Source organism: Solanum lycopersicum, chromosome 5 (genome assembly GCF_036512215.1).
Source record: "Solanum lycopersicum chromosome 5, SLM_r2.1".
NCBI classification, from domain to species: domain Eukaryota; kingdom Viridiplantae; phylum Streptophyta; class Magnoliopsida; order Solanales; family Solanaceae; genus Solanum; species Solanum lycopersicum.
In genome coordinates, this window is record NC_090804.1 from 19,518,717 (window position 1) to 19,542,508 (window position 23,792).

At 32.3% G+C, this 23,792-nt stretch overlaps 1 long non-coding RNA gene and 1 pseudogene across 1 annotated transcript; both read right to left on the reverse strand.

The window, feature by feature from the left end:
• Positions 1-279: 279 nt before the first annotated feature.
• Positions 280-7,250, reverse strand: LOC138348533 (uncharacterized). Its single transcript, XR_011221204.1, has 2 exons — positions 6,923-7,250; positions 280-1,233 (listed from the first exon to the last, which is right to left on the reverse strand). It is a non-coding gene; the product is annotated as an uncharacterized lncRNA (long non-coding RNA).
• A 14,200-nt stretch (positions 7,251-21,450) lies between these two features.
• Positions 21,451-21,906, reverse strand: LOC138348398 (uncharacterized; annotated as a pseudogene).
• Between the last annotated feature and the right edge of the window lie 1,886 nt (positions 21,907-23,792).

A 23,792-nucleotide genomic window follows, 5' to 3' on the forward strand; every position in this document is an offset into this window, starting at 1 on the left:
GTGACCACGAAATCAACCCAATTCCACTGAAGCAGGTTTGTGCCTTGGTATGGTCGTTGCTTGTAGATGTTCCTGTCAAGTTATCTCCATGGTCGGTTTATGACGGTGTTTCCCCATCACAATCTTGGTAGAAACCATCTCCATCAATATATTTCGGATCTTTGTAAGTTCCATAGAGAAGGAATCCTTCACTTCCTTAATCGAATCATCCATATGAGCCTTGAGTATTTTGTGGTCCCCCATGAGTGACCTCTGGATTAAAGCACCAATGCAACAAACTAAAGGAAAAAAAACACAAATAAAGTGGATGGTATTATAAGATTAACTATAATACAAGATTATGAAAAAAAAAAGAAATATTGATGAAATAGTAACAAGGAAAGAAAGAAATGAGAAAAACAGAGAAACAGAGAGATGAGATATCCCGACTGATAATTACAACTGCCTAACTAATTCAGATGCCCACATTTGCTATTTATCAAAGTTGATGCTTTTCACGAATTGCACTTTGCCCACGTTCTCGCCACTCCGTTCCTACTATAAAACAAGTTAACCTTGTTAAAAGGTTTCTCACACGCTTACTTCTTTTCAAATTCGTAGTCTCCTACTGAGTGTGTGTCTCCATGGTAGCTGTTAATGTGTCCTCCAAGTCAGCTGTTGATGATGATGTGTCCTCCAAGTCAGCTTGTCGGGTCACAACAAGGATCTTTAAAATGATCTTTGTTTTTGAGGGTTTTCGAGTAGATTTTCATGTAATTAAGCTGATTAAAGGAATCTAAGAGGATTTGGAAGAAGACATTCAAGTCCAGGTTAACTAGGGACTAAAATTGAGAAAACAAAATTCATCGAATATCTTGTGCAGGAGTTGGCGAGCCGAGCCAACAGTTGCCTCAACTGCAGCTCTAAAGTTTAGGAGATGCCACCCTCCGCCACTCTTTGCGCCAAGTGTATTCGAGTTTTTCATGGAAGAATATTAATGTTGAATTACTATTTAAAACATTATCTCAATAATTCATCTTTGATCTCAATTGACTTACTAAAATCTCTTATTTTAAAACTTACTTCCAAATGAAAATCCACTATTGCTAACAATATTTTCTTATTATTTCTTCTTTCACAAATCCAACAAACGGTTATTGGATGTTCACAAACCCATTGTTGTACTTTCTAAAATTTTCCATTTTTGAATTTCTAACTTCAACGATGGTTGAACCCTAATCCTTTGTTGGTTTCCTGAAAGAAAAAAGTAAAAGAAATATGTTGAGAATAATAATAGAGGTACTTTACGAAATAAAGTGTAAAAATAAGTATTTTTCATGGTAGTTATTCGTAAACGTGCATAGAATTTTTAGAAGATTTCAAAAGAAGAAAAACAGAGGAAAATTTGAAGTACTCAATATTGTTGCTATCTTCGAGGGATATCATCAACGATTTGATCCTTAAAAGAAATGCAAGAATTTATAGCGTTGGGTTAGTTCACCCACACGTCAATCATGCGTTTCACATTAAAATTGATCAATGAGATTGAGTATGTTGAGGTTCTTGATAAAATTCTTGAGGTATTGCTTTTCATTCTTGAATTAAAATGTTTCGTCAATTTCTTGAGGTGAGGATCTTTTAATGAGCTTTTTTCTTGAGGGTTTTCGAATATATTTTCAAGTAATTAAGTTAATATAATCTAAGATGATTTGGAGGAAACCATTCGATTCTAGGTGAATTAGGTAAAAAAAATCGAGAAAACAAAATTCATTGAAAATTCCGGTAGGGGCTGATGAGTCGCGCCAGCAGTTTGCTTACATTGCGCCTCTGAAGTTTAGGGGATGGCTCCCCATGCCACTCTGTGTGAGACATCTATTCGAGTTTCCATAGTAGAATATTAACGTTTGACTTTCTATTTCAAACATTATCTCAATCATTCATTTCGATCTCAATAGGCTTTCTAAAATCTCTTATTATAAACCTTACTTCCTAATAAAAATCAACTATAGCTAACATATTTTTATTAATATTTTCTTTAAGGAAACCAACAGAGGATTATTGTTGTTCACAAACCCATTGTTGTACTTTCGGAAATTTGCCCTTTTCTGATTTCTAACTTCAACAATGGTTGAACACTAATCCTTTGTTCGTAACTCGAAAGAAAAAAGTAAAAGAAATATGTTGAGAATAATAATGGAGGTACTTTACGAAATAAAGTGTAAAAATAAGTATTTTTCATGGTAGTTATTCGTAAACGTGAATAGAATTTTTAGAAGAGCTCAAAAGAAGAAAAAGGGAGGAAAATTTAAAGTATTCAAGATTCTTGCTATCTTCAGGGGATATCATTAACGATTTGATCCTTAAAAGAAATGTAAGATTTTATAGTGTTGGGTTAGTTCACTCACACATCAATCATGTGTTTCTTTTTAAAATACATCAATGAGATTGAGTATATTAAGGTTCTTAATAAAATTCTTGAGGTATTGCTTTTCATTCTTATATCAAAATGTATCATCAATTTCTTGAGGTGAGGTTCTTTTTAATAGGCTTTTTTATTGAAGTTTTTCGAATATATTTTAAAGTAATTAAGTTGGTAAATACAATCTACGAGGATTTGGAAGAAACCATTCGATTCTACGTGAATTAGGTAAAATAATCGAGAAAACAAAGTTCATTGAAAATTCCGGCAGGGGCTGACGAGTCGCGCCACCAGTTTGCTTAAACAACGCCTCTGAAGTTTAGGGGATGGCTCCCCATGCCACTTTGTGTGTGACATCTATATGTGTTTTCATAGTAGAATATTGAAGTTTGACTTTCTATTTCAAACATTATCTCAATAATTCATTTCTATCTCAATAGGCTTACTAAAATCTCTTATTATAAACCTTACTTCCTAATGAAAATCCACTATAGATAACATATTTTATTAATTTTTTCTTTAAAGAAACCAATAGAGGATTATTATTGTTCACAAACCCATTGTTGTACTTTCTGAAATTTGCCCTTTTCTAATTTCTAATTTCAACAATGGTTGAACACTAATCCTTTCTTCGTAACTCGAAAGAAAAAAGTAATAAAAACTTGTTCAGAACAAAAATGGAGGTAGTTTACGAACAAAAGTGTAAAAATAAGTATTTTTCATGAAAGTTATTCCTAAACGTGCTTAGGATTTTGAGAGGAGTTCAAGAGAAGAAAAAGGAAGAAAAACTTCAACCGCTCAAGATTCTTGCGATCTTCAAAGGATTTCGCAAAGGATTTAATCCTAAAGAGTCATGCAAGGTTTCATAGTGTTGGGTTTGTTCGCCCACACGTCAATCATGAGTTTCACATTCAAATTCATCAATGAGAATTTAGTATATTCATGTTCTTGATTAAATTCTTGAGGTGTTTGTTTTCATTCTTGAAATATAACTTTTGGTCGAGTTCTTCAGGCGAGGATCTTGTTAATGAGCTCTGTTCTTGAGAATTTTTTAGTACATTGTCATGTAATTAAGTTGGTTAACTGAAACTAAGAGAGTTTGAAAGAAACCATCCGATTCTACGTGAATTACGTCCAAAAATCGAGAAAACAAAATTTGTTGAAACTTCTTGGCAGAGGTTGGCACGACACTTCAGTAGTGCGCGTTAACTTCCCCTCTGATGTTTGGGGGATGGCGCCCCATGCCACTCTGTGCGCCAGGTCTATTCTAGTTTTTCATGGTAGAATATTAACGTTTGACTTTCTATTTCAAACATTATCCCAGTAATTCATATTCGATTCCAATTGACATACTACAATCTCTTGTTTTAAACCTTACTTCCAAATTATAATCCACTATTGATAACACTGTACTTTTATTACTTTTTTCTTAAGGGAAACCAACAAATGATTATTAGTGTTCACAAACCCATTGTTGTACTTTCAGAATTTTGCCCTTTCCTTATTTCTAACTTTAACAATTGTTGTACACTAATAATTTGTCGGTATCCTTAAAGGAAAAAAGTAAAAAAAATATGTTGAGAACAATAATGGAGGAACTTTACGAAACAAAGTGTTAAAATAAGTTTTTTTTTCATGGAATTTATTCGTAAACACGCTTAGAATTTTGAGAAAAGTCCAAGAGGATAAAAAGGAAGAAAAACTTCACCCATTCAAGATTCTTGCCATCTTGAAGAATTTCACGAAGGATTTGATCCTTATGAGGCATATAAGTTTTCACAGTGTTGGATTCGTTCAACCACACACCAATCATGAGTTATACTTTCAAATTCATGAATGAGATTGAGTATATTGAGGTTCTTGATTAAATTCTTGAGGTGTTTGTTTTCATTCTTGAATTAAAATTTTTGGCCGAGTTCTTGAGGCGAGGATTTGTTAATGAGCTTGTTCTTGAGACTTTTTGAGTAGATTTTCACGTAATTAAGTTGGGTAAACGAATCTAAGAGGGTTTTGAAGATACCATTTGATTCTAGGTGATTTAGGGTAAAAAATTAAAAAACTAAATTTGTCGAAACTACTTTGCTGGGGATGGCACAACATGTCAGTAGTGTGCATGAACTTCCCAGCTGAAGTTTAGGGTATGACAACCCACGCCACTCTGTGCGCCGGGTATATTCGAATTTTTCATGGTTAAAATATTAATGTTTCACTTTCGATTTCAAACATTATCTTAATAACTCATCTTCGATCTCAATTGACTTACTAAAATCTCTTATTTAAACCTACTTCCTAATGAAAATCCACAATTGCTGACAACATACTTTTAATACTTTATTCTTTGAGGAAGCCAACAGAGGATTATTGGTGTTCACAAACCCATTGTTGTACTTTCTGAAATTTTCCCTTTACTACTTTCTAACTTTTGACAATGGTTGAACACTAATCCATTGTTGGTAAACTGAAAGAAAAAATAAATTAAAATATGTTTAGAACGAAATTGGAGGTACTGTACGAAACAAAGTGTAAAAATAAGTATTTTTCATGGTAGTCATTCCCAAACGCGCTTAGGGTTTTGAGAAGAGTTCAAGAGAAGAAAAAGGGAGAAAAACTTTAACCATTCAAGTTTGTTGCGATCTTCAAAGGATTTCGACAAGGATTTGATCCTCAAAAGGCAAGTAAGATTTCATAGTGTTGAGTTCGTTCTCCCACTCGTCAATCATGAGTTTTACTTTCAAATTCATCAATGAAATTGACTATATTGAAATTCTTGATTAAATTCTTGAGGTGTTTGTTTTCATTCTTGATATATGATTTTTGGTCGAGTTCTTCAGGCGAGGATCTTTTTAATGAGCTTTGTTCTTGAGACTTTTTTAGTAGATTTTCATGTAATAAAGTTGGGTAACCAAAACTAAGAGAGTTTGAAAGTAACCATTCGATTCTAGGTGAAGTAGGTCCAAAAATCGAGTAAACAAAATTTGTTGAAATTTCTTGCCAGAGGCTGGCACGACACGGCAGTAGTAAGCATGAACTTCCCCTCTGAAGGTTAGGGGATGCCGCCCCAATCAACTCTGTGCGCCAGGTCTATTCTAGTTTTTCATGGTAGAATAATAACATTTGAATTTCTATTTCAAACTATATCCCAATAATTCATATTCGATTTTAATTGACATACTACAATCTGTTATTTTGAATCTTACTTCCTAATGAAAATCCACTATTGATAACAATGTACCTTTATTACTTTTTTTCTTAAAGGAAACCAACAGATGATTATTAGTGTTCACAAATCCATTGTTGAACTTTCAGAAATTTGCCCTTTCCTAATTTCTAACTCCAACAATGGTTGTACACTAATAATTAGTCAGTAACCTGAAAGAAAAAACTAATAAAAATATGTTGAGAACAATGATGGAGGTACTTTATGAAGCAAAGTGTTAAAATAAGTATTTTTCATGGAAGTTATTCATAAACACGCTAAGAGTTTTAAGAGAAGTCCAAGAGGAGAAAAAGGGGGAAAAACTTCAACCGTTCAAGATTCTTGTGACCTTCAATGATTTCACAAAGGATTTGATCCTTATGAGGCATGTAAATTTTCATAGTGTTGAGTTCGTTCAACCACACACCAATAATGAGTTTCACTTTCAAATTCATTCAACTACACACCAATAATGAGTTTCACTTTCAAATTCATTAATGAGATTGAGTATATTGAGGTTCTTGATTAAATTCTTGAGACGTTTGAATATAACAAATATAATGTGTGTTTATTAGATATGTTTATTAAATGTCTTTTATCTATAACACAAAATTTGATACCTCAGTTAAGATAGATATACTATTCATGCCCTTGTCAGGGCTTAACTCATGGAGCATTAAGTTTCTACTAAAATTGGGACAATTATTTGTTTTTCTTTCTTCTATTAATTATCAAGAGTCTTGAATTAATCTGCAACTTATCTTGCTGTTTCACAGTATTTTGATTAATTAGTCAGGCTATTAAAATTGATTTAGGCACCGCAAATTCTTGTAAGAACAAAAATGGTAAATTCAACATTTATAATGACAACTCAAAGTAACACAACAACATCCTAAAATATTACAAATTACCTGTCCCAGAAAACAGGGAAAGGAAAACCTATAGAAACGTATACATGTTGAATCTGTAATAACATTTATATATAAAAGAATATTTAATTAATTTATTAATTAATATCTATTAAATTTGTTTAGTTACCTATAATCTATTTTTCACTGTTACACTTCAACTTTGCATTGTTAAATAATATATACTCTTAACCAATTTTACTCTATAATCTGACAAACTTTAAGACGTTTATATCAAATGAATCAATAAAAAAAATGGTTTCACATGCTAAGACCCAAAAATAGAAAATAAAAATTACAATTCAAGAATGAACCTTATAATAGTAAAACTATCTAAATCAAACATATGGACAGATCTGATATATACTAGCCATGGAAACAACTAAAACAAATGAAATAAAAAGGTAAGAAACAATTAACCTCGATGGAGTAAAACTTTCTTCGTTGTATTAATAAGAATCCTCAGAAAAATCACCACCTAAACTTGAATCCGAACAAGAAGTTGGTCGGAGCTCGACCAAACCATTTCGCCAATTCAACTATACCTCCGTTTATGGTGAATTAGATCGAGTTAAACGATTGTTTTCATGACATTGAAATGGTATATTTTGGATGATCAAAAGAAGGTGAATTGTGGTTGTGCTTGTTGCAGCTGCTTCTCCCTAGGTTTAAATAGATTAGGTTTATGCTTTTTAATTTGACTTCATCTAGGGTATCAAAATGAGCCCAAATATAGATACCTCGCCCAATTTACTCAGAATTTTATGGCTTTGTCTTTTGATAGTTTGAATTGGGTTTAATCTCAACTCGTTCAAGTCTTAACCCATTAAAAAGAATTTTCAATTGAGCTCAATTCTTAATTTCAACTTATTTTAAGAATTTGTATTTGTATTGATGTAACGTATATTTTTATATTGAAACTATGCACTATTATTTATTTTATATCTTAATTCTAGGATTCATCTATCTACTGATAACTTTTTTTCCTTGAGTTGAAATCCAAATTGTGTTTGTTAAAGTTAGATAACAATATGTTAAAATTATTGAGCCAAATTGGGTAGTCATGACCGAATCCGTTTTCAGCCCATTGAGCTCAAATTATTTGCACCCAAAGTAAAATTAGGCATGTTATGACCCAACCCAATTTAAATTCCAATAACCTATTTTAATATCTCCAATTTCAACCAATTTGACAACTCTAGTTTTATCTGTCAAGTTGTCTTTCAACTTTGAGTGTCTACAAGTATGTACATAAACTTCTCTCAAATTAAATAAGTAAACACACACGTCTTACGTGACATAATACATGTAGGCCGTATGTAGGACACAAAATTTACTTTTGGGGTTTCACATAAGATGAATGTGTCAATTTGTTCAATTTTATACAATTTTAAGTGTCTAACTGTCACACGCAAAGTTGGATGGCATAAAGGCAAGTTGAAGCCAAGTTGAAGGACATGTTTATATATTATACCTTTATTTTATATTCTAGGTTTAGGGTGTAGTGTGGTATATTTGTTGGGAGGTCTAATCTTCCAAAAATGTCCTTATGAATTTTGGATAAGATAAAAAATTTGGGTCGAAGAGTAAAATACCCCCCCCCCCCCCCCCCCCCCGCTCCCATGAATATGTTTTTGATAAAAAAAAAAGTTAAATGAAATTTACCACATGGCAAAATGTCATTCGGCTCTAACTTTACATTATTTTTTTTGAAAAAAATAACCAACAAGAAAATACCTACTAATTAAATATTATACCACACTCAGAACCTTCTCCCAGACATGGTCGACAATCGAGAATCATTGTTGGTAGCCAAGCGAACCTTTGACCTGACTTGCTACTTAGCAGAAGACTAACTGAAGCATGTAAACGCTTAAAACAAAAGTAAATCATTTAAGTCAAAGTCAATACTCATCTCAAACGTGTGAAAATACTTGGTGTAATAAACATAATAGTTATAAAACTATTTAACAAGAACTATGAGACATCTAAAATTGAACTATCTATGAAGCCTCTAATAGTAAGATATGTGTCAGGACAAGACCTATGACATCTCAAATCTACTTAATTGAAAGTAAATATGAATTCTTTCGAATTGCAAGAAGGCTTACCAAGAGTTATATGAAGTGCAAAGTGTACTCAACAAAGCGTCTGTTGATGATCCTGAATAAGATGTATGTCGAATGATATCAGTATATGGAATGTACGAGTATGTAATATAGCCAAAACGAAATAACTAAAAGAAGGGACTGTAACAAATAAAATATACTCAAGCGCAATGTAAAGCAATAAAAAGGCTAAATCATTTAAAACTTTACAAGTACTTAGCTTATTCATCTCTGAAACACATAATAAGTGATAAGTAAATATACACTTCAAATTTATCTGGGATTCTCTAATTGACAACCATCACTATGAGTTACGCGATAATACAACGTATCGCACACGCTATCAAAACTGTCTTATACCTTGTTGGGGTCTCGACTAAGTGGATCAACTTAGCAATAAGAATTCATCTAAAAAGTATGATCATTTATCCATGCTGACAAACATGAAATGTGAGGATTTTGAATTGTCGAAACTCAACCTCATATTGATGCTCAATACTATTTCCAATAATATACTCATGCTCAAATGTAGGGATAATGCACAAGTACCCCCTCAACCTATGCCCGAAATCCCAGAGACACACTTATACTATACTAAGGTCCTATTACCCCCTGAACTTATCTTATAAGTAATTTTCTACCCCTTTTTTGTCTACGTGGCACTAGTTTAAAAAAAAAAGTCAACCATCGGTGGGCCCACAAGATAGTGCCACGTAGGCCGAAAAGGGGTAAAAAATTATTAATAAAATAAGTTCAGGGGGTAATAGGACCTTAGTATAGTATAAGTGTGTCTCTGGGATTTCGGGCATAGATTGAGGGGGTACTTGGGCATTATCCCTCAAATGTATAAATCATACTCTTTCTCTATTTTTAGGTAATTACTCAAATTAACTTATTAAAAAACAAAACTACTCTGAAGTATCTCTCAACTGATAAACTCTTTTTAGAAATCAAAGTTTCTCTTTTCTTAATGTAAATATGATACATTTCGAAATACCCTTATATTCTTTCTCATTTATGTAAAAAACTATTCTCAAAACTTATCTTTGTTTTCTCATAAAATTAATTTAAGGCCATTGTTTGGTTAAAAGTTATTCTTAATAATAACTCAAAAATAAGGTTCATGCTGAAAAATAGACATGAACAATCAAATCAAGAATCTCAATGAATGATTTAGCAACTCAATAATTAAGAAATATAATTCAGAACTCATCAACGAAACTCATATCAAGAATTATCAAATTAAGGATGTCACCCTAGATTATTCTTTACTAATAGAAAGTAGATGTAGGGAGTGAGGATCAACTCATTCCATCGCTACAATAACCTTACATACCTGGAAAGAATAAAGTTTTTGACGAAATCGACGAAATTCAAGGAACGATAGAAATCTTGGCTTTTCTTCTATTAAATCTTTGTTCTAAGTATTTGAAGTATTAAAGAACGTAAAAGAATGTTTTAAAAATATTTGAAATCTTAATTAGGTGAAAAAGGGTCGTGCTTTAGTTTTAGAAGGGGTGGGAAAGGATTAAATTACCCTTCTTAAAAGCTGATAAAAACATTCTATGGGTCCATCTACGATTGTGAATTATTCTACGGACCGTAATTCCACCCATGAAATTTATATTTTTGTGCTCAAAACTTTTTATGGGTCCAACCTATGACCTATAGAAGTTTCTACGGACCATAGATCTAATTCGTAGACTTTATACTATTTTTAGGCTCAAAAGTCCATTCTGCAGGTCAAAACTATGACCAGTAAAATTTTCTACGACCTGTAGAATGGATCTGTACTAATTGGAACCCAAAAATCAAAATATGTGAAGTTTTTGATGACTTGATAGTAAGGGTCGTCGAAATTTTGACGGCTCGTAGAAACAAGTTGTTGAAACTGAAAATGAGGAAAACTTGGTAGCGTAGAAAAGAGGATTCAGAGGCCTTTAGTTTTGTAGGTCATGGGCTACCTACTTTATTATGTGGGAGGAGATATGATCATCTGAAGTTTACCTTAGTAGAATATTATGTCAAAACTTAATCGGTAAGGAAACTTTCAAATCAACTTTGTGTTAGGGGGTTTGTAAGACCTTGAGTCATATCCAAATCTACTCCAACACTAAAGAATTGACCTTTAAACATATGAGAAATTTAAAAATTACCCGATATGATTGTACATACAAATATAGAATGGTCTGAGCATTAGCTTAGAAATGTTTAGAGTGTTACATATTAAATATAAGAAAACTCAAAGAACATAATTTTTTTGTAATTTTCTTTTTTCTTGCAAAAAAATACATTACAAAATAACACGATACTTTTTATGATTTTTTTCTCAAGTAAAATTTACTAAAAGATGAAATAAAAGTTAAGAAAACAATATTTAAAATAAATGATTAAAAAAAAGTGAAATCAAGAAGGGTCAAAATTCATGTGTCTACACTACCTATTTCATAACTAACATTATTCTTTTCATACTCGATTCAAAAAAAAAAAATTGGAGTTGGAGAGGGGGGTGGGGGGGTGCCCCCCTCCTTATTCAAGTCTACATAAAGACGGTTGGAGACTTTTATCGAGGAGTCAGGTTTTCAAGAAAGGGGATATTTTAGACATGCTAATATATCTAAGCACGGAAGAATATATAAAAAGATGTTAATAATAACCTAGACTTACGTACCCTTAGTGATGAGGGATATATCTAGTAAAAATAATAATAAATGCTTTACTGAACATGTCTCTATTATATACATGTATGAAGTATATATAAATGCATGTCTGAGTGTGCAAATCTTGTCATGATAAAAAGAAAAAGAATAGACACATTAGGTAGGTGTTAGATCATAAATTTTAAATATTTTTTTATTTTATTTAAAATTGGTTTTCTTAAAATTGTAAATGAAATTGTATTTGCTTTTCTTTTTGCAAGAAAAAATGAGAACATTCTATTTGAAGCTTATGAAGATCGAGTTTGAAAACAAGTTTAGGCTACTTTTTCCAAATTTGAAATCCAACTCGTCATTTACTTATGTACAACAAGTCAACCTGTTGCAAATGTCACTTGATTTAGTAGGAATTACTATCATACATATTAGTAATTGTTATTCTTATAAAAAGTTTTCTATATTTGTTAAACTAATTAACATTTTATCTTTAGTGTAGTTTGAGATTTAATTAGTATATCAACACGTGTGTAACTTATGAATTAGATCTTTAATATGCTTAAAAACTAGGTGTGTCAAATGGGCAAATTGGCTCAAATTGAAAATATTAAAATAGGTTAAGATAGAAGTCGAGTTAGGTTTTGACCCGCTCAAGATTACTTTGGACTCAAATGGATTGTGCTCAAATGAGCTTAAAAACATATTGGGTTGGGTCTTGACCAGCCCAATTTGACCCAATTAATCTGAATAATTTAACATATTGATATTTAACTTTTATAATCACAATTTAAATTTTAGCTCGAAATTATTTTTTATAAAAAGTAACAAATGGATAGATAAATCCAAAAAGATGCTAAATATATAATAATTTATACCTTAAATATAGAAACATATATCAATAAAAAGTTTTAAAACAGGTTGAAATTGGAGATTGAATTAGGCTCAATTGAGGATTCTCTTTACATGGGTTATGCTTGAATGAGTTGAAATCGAACCCAATTCAAATTATCTTGAGCTCTACCCTTAAAATTCTGAGCGGATTGAGTGGGTTATCTATTTTTGAGTTCACTTTTGACATTTCTATTAAAAACAAATAGCAACACCTCTTTTTTAGTTAATGTGGTAAAATTTGAATACCCACATTACATGTATAGTTTTTTCAAAAAATAAAGATTGATTCATTAATGAAATTTGTGTTTATAAACATATCATAAAATTTAGGCAGACATTTAAATTTTTAAACTTCTGATTTTAAGTATTTCATATTTTTTTGGGGAAAATTATGCAACAAAGCAAACTTATACTATTTCATTACTCATCACAGCTATAATTGCTATAATTTCCACTCGTGACTAGCATTATACTTTAATTACGTGGGGTGACTTTTAGTTTGTACAATTTGTCACGTTTGTATATGTATAATTCGCCAGAATATACAAATACGTATATATAATATACAATTATTTAACCCTATATACATATACAATTCACCTCTCTACCCACTCTCGCTCGCTTCTCTCCTCCCTCTTTCAATCTCGCTCTCCTCTCTCCTCCCTCTTCCAATATCACTTTCCCTATATACAAATGTGTATGTATAATATACAATTATATACATATACAATTCACCGCTTTCCCACTCTCTGCGCTCTTTCGCTCTCCTCTCTCCTCGCTCTCGCACTCTTGCTTGGCATATATACATATACATATGTATAATATACAATTATCTAACCAATATACATATACAATTCACCTTTCTCCCACTCTTTTCCCTCTATCTCGCCTCTCTCCTCTCTCTTCCAATCTCGCTCACCTATGTCCTTCATATGACATGTAGCTACAAATTGTAATTATCAAACTATAGCTATGGAAAGTAATTAGGTTATTTTTAAGTGGCTATATATAAAAGTTTTCCTTATATTTATAGTTTACATATTGTAATTAAGAATTGTTATACTTATGTCAAGTTTATTACAATTCGGAAGGACAAAGAATCTCATCGTTAAAGTAAATAATATGGTCCAAACAAGAATAGTCAATGTAGTTTGGTGAGCTTCAATGGTGATGATGTCATTACGTGCTTCTCATTCAATTTCTTTATTAGTGACAATAAAATTGATCACTTTCTATCCTATTTGTATCATTAAGGTAGATTATTTATATACACATCTTTATCGTTCATTATTTCTATTATTCTGTACCTTTTTTTAAAAATTATTTCAAAAATTCCTCTTTTTCCTTTCAATCTTCATTCTTCCGGATACATAAAGTTTTAGACTTTTGTCATTCTATTTTACTCTTTATTTCACTCCCTCAATCTCTTCCTATTTTAATTCACTCAATATGTTCCTATTTTCACTCCCTCAATCTTTACTTCCTTCTTCTTCTTTTTTTTTCATATTTGTTCTCTCTCATCTCATTTATTTTGAATTTTAAATTTTCCTTTGTTAGTGTCATCACTGATATGATACATCATTTTCACGGTAAATTTTATCTTATGCAATATATCATATTAATATTTAAGGTATTGATATATAACTCTAATATTGTTGAATATAACGTATCATTTACATTTATCAAGTTCTTTAATGTATCATCAGTCTTATTCAAATTTGAAAGGCTATATCGAGAACAATAAATCTGTAGTATGTTATGTATTTGCACCTTTTAATATTTTTTCAGTCCGGCTAACTTAGAATGCGATGTATATATACATATTACCCAATAATAATCTTGATTTATAAATCGTAATGTTCTATAAGTGGCATTGTGTATCAAATCCAACATTAGGTATACGATACACATTCATTATTTGAAAATCAATCTTAGTTATCATATAATCTGAACATGTATAACTAATTATATACTTCAAACTAAAATTTGATCAAGACTAAAAACGAATACAAAGAAATGTGAAGAAACGAATAACCAAGACTTAATTTCTTAGAAACATCTTGTTTGAAAAAAACAATGAAGAGACTAGATTATATATGATAATCAACACATCTATTTTATGTAAATTGGGAGTTGTAATTCTTTAAATAAACTATATATTATAATAAAGAGTACAAATAGCTAATTTTATGATATAGAGAATTTAATATTATTTTAAAACTTAGCTAATGATTCTATATATAAATAACACCTTCAATTGATACTTAGGTGCCTTTTGTTTCAGTGTAAAAAGAAAGTAATATATCCTTCTTTTTTTGTTTTATTTTTTTGAAAATTTATTTTTGCAAACGAATTTTAAAAACAGTAAGCAAAGCTTGATTTGGTAAAAAGTTAAATTTTAAAACTAAATGTATCTGATGCATAATAACTATTACACAGTAATATATCGATCTAAAATAGAATATTTTGCGGGCAATCTTTACTTCTTTAATGTATCAAATAGGATTACTGTACTTAGCAATGTAGTAAATAGTTTAGTAATAGTGATGTATCATGAGTAATATATTCTTCTTGTCCACAATATATCTTGTCTAGTTTAAATATACCACAATTACATATTTTTTCAACCTTATTGTATCAGATACATTCACAATTAGATCATGATACATTATATAATGTATTTGATGTTGGGTATGTAGCAAGAATTGATAGGAAATAGAGGGAAGGAGAGGAATTTGAAAGGTTTAGAACTTGAAAGGTTGGGAACTTGAAAAGTCCTCTAATACTTTATTGAAAAAGGCAATAGTCCCTCATCGGTAATGGAAAGGAAAATAGGAGAGTTTAAATAAATAAACATTCCTATTAATTGTTAAAAGGATTGGAAAGAGGGACCCCCTCGTGCCGTCGTCATCGTCGCTCGCTCGCTTTCGCTTTGGCTTTGGCTTTGGCTTTGGCTTTGGCTTTGGCTTTGGCAAATGATCGATCGAGAATATTGAAAGTTTGCAAAGTTTGCAACCTTTCATTAATAGTCGTGTTAATTCTGAAAGGGTTGCAACCTTTCAGAATATATTCTTCTTGCCTATAAATACCATTCAGTCTTCAGAATATTGACTACGAATTTTTCTGATCTTCCTTCTTCTTAAAATCACATAATTCTTCGTGTACTTTCCTGCTGTGGATTGATTCGCTGACAGTAGAGTTTTTGGTATCTATACTCTACTGATTAAAATCATTTTACCCTGGGAGGTTATATTCCAAATCAAACCTCCGATACTAGAGGGGAATAATTTCCTTAAGGGGACACTTTGAATTCAATGGACTTGATTTTCTTCCTAAATTTTCAATAAGAGGATTCCAGATTCTGGTACGTTTTTACAGATTAAATTAATTTTTTTACAAATAAATTTCTGTTCATCTTATTTACTGGTTATAAAAATTCTCAGTTACTTCGTGTTTCTGAATAATTTATTAGAACCAGTAATTTCTGATTTTATAACACAGATTGGCAACAATCTTAAGAAAATTAGTAAATCTGTGTTTCTGGTGGAGATAAAAATCTTTGTGATTTTATACTCCTTTAAGTCTGCAATTATATTTTTATTGCTTACTTATATTGTATCAATTTTGTTTATCAGAAATGGAAAACATTGGTGTTACAGTGGCTGTTGCTGCACCAACCCGACCTCTTGTATCACAAGCAGAGAAACCGGGAAAATTCGCAGGTTTGAATTTTAAAGGATGGCAGCAACGAGTATTTTTCTGGCTTACCACTCTTGGTCTGCAGAAATTTACAAGTGAAGATACTCCAGTTCCTGCTGATGATATGCCAGACAGGGAAAAATTTATGATTGTTGAAGCATGGAAACAGTCAGACTTCCTATGTAAAGGTTAATTTTGAGTGCTTTAGAGGATGACTTATATAATGTCTATAGTGCAATAACAACTTCAAAAGAGTTGTGGAATGCACTTGAGAAGAAATATAAGACAGAAGATGCATGCTTGAAAAAGTTTGTGGTCGCAAAGTTTTTAGACTATAAAATGACAGATAGTAAAACTGTTGGATCACAAGTGCAGGAACTTCAACTTATTCTCCATGATCTGATTGCTGAAGATATGGTAGTAAATGAAGCTTTTCAAGTGGCTGCAATGATCGAGAAGTTGCCTCCTTCGTGGAATGATTTCAAGAATTATCTAAAGCACAAGCGTAAAGAAATGAAGCTTGAAGATCTTGTGATTCGACTCAAGATTGAGGAAGATAACAGAAATGCCGAAAAGAAGTCGCGTAAGAGTTCAACAATCATTGGAGTTAATATTGTTGAAGAAGCTCCTACCAAAGACAAAAAGAGAAAGAAGTCCAACGGGCAGAAGTCAGAACAGGCCAAGAAGAAATTCAAAGGCAACTGTTATAATTGTGGCAAGGCTGGTCATAGATCTTCTGATTGTCATGCTCCAAGAAAGGACAAAAACAAAGGCAAAGGCAAAAATCAAGCAAACATCGTGGAAAAAATTGAAGATGCAGATGACTTGTGTGCAATGATATCGGAGTGTAACTTAGTTGGAAATCCCAAGGAGTGTTTTCTCGACTCAGGTGCCACTAGACATATTTGCTCTGCAAAAGAAGCCTTTGCAACATGCACTCCTGCTGAGTACGATGAAGATTTATTCATGGGAAACACAGCAACAGCAAGGATTGCAGGAACTGGCAAAGTAATGTTGAAAATGACATCCGACAAAGTGTTGACTTTAAACAATGTTCTGCATGTCCCTACTATTAGGAAGAATTTAGTTTCTGCTGCACTACTCGTTAAGAACGGGTTTAAGTGTGTCCTAGTTAGTGATAAAGCTGTAATAAGTAAGAATGAAATGTTCATAGGAAAGGGCTATCTCAATGAGGGTCTTTTCAAACTAAATGTAATGGTTATTGACAGTATCAATAAAAATTCTGCTTCTGTTTACTTATTGGAGTTAAGTGATTTATGACATGCCCGTTTGGGACATCTTAATTACAAAGCCTTGCGAAAATTGGTTAATTTAGAAGTATTGCCTGATTTTAAATGCGATAAGTCGAAATGTGAAATTTGTGTGGAAAGTAAGTTTGTTAAACATCCTTACAAGTCTGTTGAAAGAAATTCTAAAACTTTAGACTTAATTCACACAGATATATGTGATATGAAATCAACACCATCTCGTGGTGGAAAAAAGTACTTTATAACTTTTATTGATGACTGCACTCGATTTTGTTATGTATACTTTCTTAATAGTAAGGATGAAGCAATTGATGCATTTAAGAAATACAAAAATGAAGTGGAAAACCAATTGAATCTAAAGATAAAAATGATTCGGAGTGATAGGGGTGGAGAATATGAATCTCCTTTTGCAGAAATATGTTTGGAATATGGTATTATTCATCAAACTACTGCACCTTATACACCACAGTCAAATGGTTTGGCAGAACGGAAGAACAGAACATTAAAGGAAATGATGAATGCCTTAATGATCAATTCTGGTTCACCGCGAAATCTTTGGGGGGAAGCCATTCTTACAGCTAATAAAATACTCAATAGAGTACCCCATCGAAAAACACAATCAATTCCATATGAGTTGTGGAAAGGAAGAAAACCCAACTTGAAATATTTTAAAGTGTGGGGGTGTTTAGCCAAGGTAGAGGTTCCTTTACCGAAGAGGGTTAAAATTGGACCCAAAACAATAGATTGTGTCTTTATTGGATATGCTGCGAATAGTAAAGCCTGTCGATTTTTGGTTCACAAATCTGATAATCCTGAGATTCATGTTAATACGATAATTGAATCAGATAATGCAGAGTTTTTTGAAAACATTTATCTGTATAAAACTAAAAGTGAGTCAACAAGTGAAAGATCTAAACGACCACGAGAAGAATCAATGGAAAATATTCTAACTAGTGAGGAACCTAGGCGAAGTACTCGACAACGAAAATCTGTTTCTTTCGGACCAGATTTTGTAGCACTATTGCTTGAAAATGAGCCTCAAACATTTAAAGCAGCTATGTCTTCGTCAGAGTCAACTTATTGGAAAGAAGCAGTCAATAGTGAGATTGAATCAATTTTAAGCAATCACACTTGGGAATTGACTGATCTTCCTCCAGGAAATAAACCTTTAGGATCAAAATGGATCTTTAAAAGGAAAATGAAACCTGATGGGACTATTGACAAATATAAGGCTAGACTGGTAGTCAAAGGGTACAGACAAAAGGAAGGTCTGGACTACTTTGACACATATTCTCCAGTAACAAGGATAACATCAATTAGGATGTTAATAGCACTTGCAGCAGTGCATGATCTTAAAATCCACCAAATGGATGTAAAGACAGCCTTCTTAAATGGAGAGTTAGAGGAAGAAATTTACATGGAACAACCTGAAGGGTTTATAGTTCCTGGTAAAGAAAAGAAAGTGTGCAGACTTGTGAAGTCACTTTATGGACTCAAGCAAGCACCCAAACAATGGCATGCTAAATTTGATCAAGTAATGTTGGCAAATGGATTCAAGATTAACGAATGTGATAAATGTGTTTACATCAAAAATGTTATGAATCATGAAGTCATTGTTTGTTTGTATGTTGATGACATGTTAATAATGAGTAAAGAAATTGATGATATAAATGCTACTAAGCGCATGTTGTCCAATAGTTTCATATGAAAGACTTAGGAGTTGCTGATTTGATCTTAGGGGTCAGAATTATCAAAACTCCCCAGGGACTAGCATTATCTCAATCTCATTATATTGAAAAAGTATTGGATAAGTTCAATTACTTGAATTTCAATGTAGTCAAAACTCCAATTGATTTAAGTTGTACATTTAAAAAGAATGAAGGTCAAAGTGACTCTCAATTGGAATATGCCAGAGTGTTGGGAAGTTTGATGTATATTATGAATTGCACACGACCAGATATAGCATGTGCTATTAGTAAACTGAGTCGGTACACTAGTAATCCGAATCAAACTCACTGGATGGCTATGAAACGTGTGTTGGGTTATCTAAAATGGACACAACATTATGCTTTGCATTATAATAAATATCCTGCTGTGATTGAAGGATATAGTGATGCAAATTGGATCACCGGGTCAAATGATGTAAAATCCACGAGTGGTTATGTATTCATACTTGGTGGAGGAGCTGTCTCTTGGAAATCTTCCAAACAGACATGTATTGCTCGCTCCACAATGGAATCTGAATTCATTGCTTTGGATAAGGCTAGTGAAGAAGCAGAATGGATCCGGAATTTCCTAGAGGATATTCCATTCTGGCCCAAACCTGTCGGACCAATTTGCATACATTGCGATAGTCAAGCAGCAATAGGTAGGGCAGGGAGCGTTATGTACAACGGAAAGTCTCTCATATACGACGTAGACATAACACCATAAGACAACTGCTCTCTAGTGGAATTATCACAATTGACTATGTAAAGTCAAGCGATAATGTGTCAGATCCACTAACGAAAGGCCTAGTGAGAGAGGCAGTTGAAAGATCATCTAAGGGAATGGGTTTACGGCTTAGGACAAGTCAGCATGACGGTAACTCTATCTAGCAGACTGGAGATCCCAAGAACTAGATTCAAGGAGAAAAACAAAGTTGTGGCTGACGGTTCGACATTGTCAAATAACTCAATCCATTCTCATGATGAAGACAATGTTCAGGAAAAGTTTAAGACTTTAAGGCTTGTTAATGAGGTAATAAAGCTTAAAGTTTTTAATGATTTGCTAAGTTTGGTAGATTTGACCAAATAGTGTATCTACGAGATGACACGGTTAGAAATCACCTATGTGAGTGTGAAGTGGAAGCCGCTTCAAAGAGAATTTATGTCAAAAGCCTATTCTCTATACACTCATGAAATCAGGAGGTGTGCATGGCTGAAACGAACACAACCGTAAGAATCATAAACAGTAAAGGGTTAATTGTGTGACATATGGTTGTCTAGGTATACATCAAAGTTCGACGGTTCAAAGATATCACATCTACCGATTGACCGAGTATATCCGACATATGTTCACTACGGAAAGTCCAAGGGGAAACCTACTTATCCAGATGCAATTAATCCTTGCTTGTAAAGTACACAATTGTCCGTGCATTCCTATGTTATAACTATTCCCCATCAATGTGGGGGATTATTGGGTATGTAGCAAGAATTGATGGGAAATAGAGGGAAGGAGAGGAATTTGAAAGGTTTAGAACTTGAAAGGTTGGGAACTTGAAAAGTCCTCTAATGTTTTATTGAAAAAGGCAATAGTCCCTCATCGGTAATGGAAAGGAAAATAGGAGAGTTTAAATAAATAAACACTCCTATTAATTGTTAAAAGGGTTGGAAAGAGGGACCCCCCTCGCGCCGTCGTCGTCGTCGCTCGCTTCGGCTTCGGCTTTGGCAAATGATCGATCGAGAGATAATTTTTTGGACAAAATTTATTTTAATTATTTATTAATTAATTTAAATGGCCAAAAATTATTTTCAATAAATTAGTTGATAACCGAAATGTTTTCAATTTTTTAGTTAAAACCCGACCCGACTCGGATCCGCGCGAGTGACCCGTTTTAAATTCCGTTATATTCAAAATTTCCCGCCATGACTGTTCTGAAAGGTTGCAACTTTCAGGAACAGTCAATACCATTTGAAAGTTTGCAACCTTTCATTAATGGTCGTGTTAATTCTGAAAGGGTTGCAACCTTTCAGAATATATTCTTCTTGCCTATAAATACCGTTCAGTCTTCAGAATATTGACTACGAATTTTTCTGATCTTCCTTCTTCTTAAAATCACATAATTCTTCGTGTACTTTCCTGCTGTGGATTGATTCGCTGACAGTAGAGTTTTTGGTATCTATACTCTACTGATTAAAATCATTTTACCCTGGGAGGTTATATTCCAAATCAAACCTCCGATACTAGAGGGGAATAATTTCCTTAAGGGGACACTGTGAATTCAATAGACTTGATTTTCTTCCTAAATTTTCAATAAGAGGATTCCAGATTCTGGTACGTTTTTACAGATTAAATTAATTTTTTTACAAATAAATTTCTGTTCATCTTATTTACTGGTTATAAAAATTCTCAGTTACTTCGTGTTTCTGAATAATTTATTAGAACCAGTAATTTCTGATTTTATAACACAGATTGGCAACATTTGAACCATATTGATTGATATCATCTTAAGAGTAATAAGACATATCCAAACTTTCACAAATCCAAACTTAAGTACATTGAAGCCATTCATCACCATCATTACATAATTTTTATGGAAATTAGAAATAGAAGAAGAAGTCCATAAATATTCAAAAAGACAGCAAAAACAAATTGTTTGAATTGAATGCAACTAGATTTACAATTCTTGGCAGCTTAGGCAAGAGACTCCCACTCTTTGTTTTCTTTAATTTGATATGCTCTCATTCTTCTGATATTTACTTCCTTATCCATTCTCTCTTGCTTCTCAATCTATTCTTGATGAAGAGCGATCTAGACATGGATTTTGTCAATGGTTTACCATAAAGAAAAGGCTCTTACAGACATAGCAAAGAACATCGCATTTTTCACCATCTTCACTAAGTTTTGAGTCCTCTCAACTCAGGGTACTACTACAATCTTTCCGCTTCGAATTCATAAATGGAACATATTGTCCAAAACCTTCATAAATCACATCACTCACCCAACCTCAACAAAATCAATATATTCATCTTCTACAATGATTTTTTCGAGTTATTTGAATTTAGAACTTTTTCGACAGTAATGGTTCCTCGGTAGAAAACCTGTGAATATGAAATTTTAAATTTGTGAATCTGTTAGGTATTGGTTGATTATTTACAACATGTTAGGAGTGATTTTTGGGATTGAAATTAATTTTAAAAAAAATACGTTATTTTTTCCTTTTTAAGTGCAACACCACCATATTTGAAAGAATCAGAAATTATATATTTGGCCACCACTTACGTATCTAGATCCCTCTTATTTTAAAGAATTTCTGTAAAATGAAAACTAATAGGGATAGAATGTAATTTATACCTCACACTATGTGATTCCTATAATTTATACTAACTTTGATTCAAGAGTTACAACATCTAATTATTTCTTCACTTAATTAACATTCGTTTTCAGCTTCCTTAATCCTTACCATAAATCCCATAAAATGCTTAACAAAGTAACATTAATTAGGATTGAAGAATTTCAATCTCAACCTATACAAACAAGGTTAGTTGTTTTTCTCTTTCTTTTTCTGCCTTTTCCCATATATATTTTGTTAAATGTCATTTTGATTTTTCTCTCTTTAGACATCACATGTTATTTATATCTTTATATGTGAAATATTATTGTTTTATAGAAATCATAAGTCAACAATCTATAAGACTTTCAAAAAATGCTTTCACACAATTTGCACAAGTTGGGTGAGGTCCAAAATTACTCACACAATTAATGAGCAGGCGAAAGTCTCTTCTAGTCTAAATTAGTACGCTGTTTTTTTAATTTTTGATTTACTTAAAGTTATCTTGGGATTTACAAAATATTTTCTACTTTGGACTATTCCAAAACTTCCTAAAGAAATCTTTAGCGAAATTCCTATTATATGCATGTATGAATTGTATTTATATATGTATGTCTAAGTGTACAAGTTTAGAGATTATAAAAAAGAAAAAGAATAGTATTTCCTTATTTGATTTCTACTTTTTTTTCTACTAAAAAAATTCAGAAACAAATTAAAGATGCTAATGGAGCCTGATAAGTCTTTGATGTTTCGGACGATTTTACTATCTAGAGAAATCTTCATGAATAAAATGATAAAGTTTGTTAATTTCTCTTTAATTTGTTTTTCTTTTGGGTTCTTGGACATAGTATGTGTTAGGTTTAGCAAGTGTGAATGGGAAAAGAAAAGAGAGAATATGAAAAGTGAGCGAACTAATTTGGAGGGAAAATGAAAAGTCATTTCTCTCATATCGGCAAAAGAAAGGGAAATCGTTCTCCTTATATAAGAAAACACTTCCATTACTTCTTAAAGAGCTAAGAAGAAGATGCCCCCTCGCGGCGGCGGCGGCGCTTGGGTTCGGATGTGATTGATTGATAAATTTTTTGGACAAAATTTATTTAATCAGTTTTTGTTAAATCAAATAAATCCTGTTAATATTATCTCTTATAAATTACTTTCCGAAAAGCCGTTATTTTCCTAACAGACACATTTTTCTGAAAAGTTGTTATTTTTTCCAAAAGACACAACTTTCTGGTCTGAACAGATTTCTCTGAACAGACACGTTTCTTGCTGAAAATGGCTATAAAAGGAAGTCAATTTTTTATTTTTCAAACATTGAAATTTTCCTTTTCTACGGATATTTTTCTCTCAAATAAATCAAAGAGTCGATCGACTGAGTCTGTGTGACTTGTTGATGTTCTGAAGTTTGCTGAAGTTAAAAAAATTTGAGGTACCGCCATTTCTTTAACAGGTTTAATCGGTTTTATCTTGGGAGAAATTAATTTATAACCTTGGGTACACTGAGGGGATTAAATTTCTTAAGGACACACAGTAGTTTCTGTGGACTCGGATTACTTCTTGTATTTTATGTATTTTCTGCTTCATCTTATTTCTGTTTCTGTTTATTAATTAACCTTATAAATACAGGTTATTATAACA